General features: G+C 42.0%; 1 protein-coding gene across 1 annotated transcript in view; it reads right to left on the bottom strand.

Annotated features, from left to right (window-relative positions):
- Positions 1-1,779, bottom strand: part of EIF4B (eukaryotic translation initiation factor 4B) — a 25,830-nt gene that overhangs the window by 5,394 nt on the left and 18,657 nt on the right. The window lies entirely within an intron of this gene.

Here is a 1,779-nt window from a genome sequence, read left to right on the forward strand (position 1 = left end):
AAAAAAAAAAAAAAAAAGAAGAAAAAAGAAAAATGTGGTCTGGAAGATGGATTGCTTCAGTAGGTTAAGACAAACTTGTAACAGTATGATGTGAAAGGCTCTAGTTGTTATATTCTTATCTCTGTGTATAATATAAATTTGATGGTGATTCATAGGGCAAAGCATGCAACACCGAACATTAGAATATAAACTGTAAGGGAGTCTGACTCCTTCCTGGATCCAAGTTGTCAGAATATTTCGAGATAAACCTGACTGCTTCAAGGATATTGTATTTCTCAAAATCAGTGTTTATTCTAAGTATTTCAGACACAAAATACATAGAAGATATAAGAAAGCCTGTGTACATCAACCACCTGACACCACAAAAACTACTGAAGCCGCCCGATAACATGCTTAGTGCTGCGCTGTCTTCTCATAACTAGTATGCTGAATTTGATATCTATCATTCTTATGCGTCTTTGGTCTTTTACTACATATCTATGGATCTGCAAACAAAGAGGGTATTGTTTAACAAGATTTAAATTTTCTACAAGGGTTTTAAGTTGGTAGTTTATGTAACTTCCAAGATACATTTTTCATCTGTATAACCCTGCGAAGAGCCCGTTACCTATGTGAATAGGGTACAACTGGGGTCAGAAAGAAGAACTCATTGAAGTCACACAGCTAACACCTGGTGGACCAAAGAATGAAATCCACGTTATTGAAGCAACTCCACTGCTCCTCCCACTATGGTACACAATGTCTCCTTCTTCCTTTGGTAATTTCGTTTACCTACTCAACAAATAATTGGAACACCTATATTTCAGATACCATGCTAACGTCCAGAATATGATGGTTGGGCAGTTTTTGTGGAAGGGATGGAGACAACACTGAAGAGGTACAGCAGTGAAGGCACTTGTACGTCAGAGGTACAAAGGGATATCTTTCAGGCCATGAAGAGACAAGATACGGTTTTAGAAGGAGAATAACCTAATGAGATATCGTTCCAGAAAGACTACTTGGGCCAATGTGAAAATGGAGCGAGGCAGGGAAATGTTAGTAACGTGGGCATAGCAATGAAGTCTGAACAGAGGTAGTGGCAGTGACCCTGAGGACAAGTGGGGCAGATCTTAGAAGGAGTGGGGGGTTTGATCATCAGGGAGGAAGGGGGGCTGGAAATCAGGTGTACAGCCATTGGGGGAGGCAAGAAATGGCATGAGAGGCAAAGGTCAGTAGTCAATAAAGACTACATCTGAGCCTCGACTTTTCTCACAAGTAAAGGGAAGACGATAACTGTATATCTACCACATAGAATACTTAAATAATACCTGTATGAGCGCTCAGCTCATTGCTGGTGCAGCATAAATGCTCAATAAATGTTAGCTATTATTTCCAGGTTTCTTGCATGGAAATAGAGGATACAGGTATCAGCAATGCTTTTAAGAATAAATTTTAGGGACTTCCCTGGTGACACGGTGGTTAAGAATCCACCTGCCAATGCAGAGGACATGGGTTTGAGCCCTGGTCCAGGAAGATCCCACATGCCACAGAGCAACTAAGCCCGTGTGCCACAACTACTGAGCCTGTGCTCTAGAGCCTGTGAGCCACAACTACTGAGCCTGTGCACCGCAACTACTGAAGCCCGTGCTCCTAGAGCCCATGCTCTGCAACAAGAGAAGCCACCACAATGAGAAGCCCGCGCACCGCAACAAATAGCCCCCACTTACCGCAACTGGAGAAATCCCGTGTGCAGCAACCAAGACCCAACACAGCCAAAAATTAAAAAAAAAAAAAAAAAAA

The sequence above is a fragment of the Lipotes vexillifer genome, unplaced genomic scaffold (genome assembly GCF_000442215.2).
Source record: "Lipotes vexillifer unplaced genomic scaffold, Lipotes_vexillifer_v1.1 scaffold2700, whole genome shotgun sequence".
In the NCBI taxonomy this organism is placed as follows: Eukaryota; Metazoa; Chordata; class Mammalia; order Artiodactyla; family Lipotidae; genus Lipotes; species Lipotes vexillifer.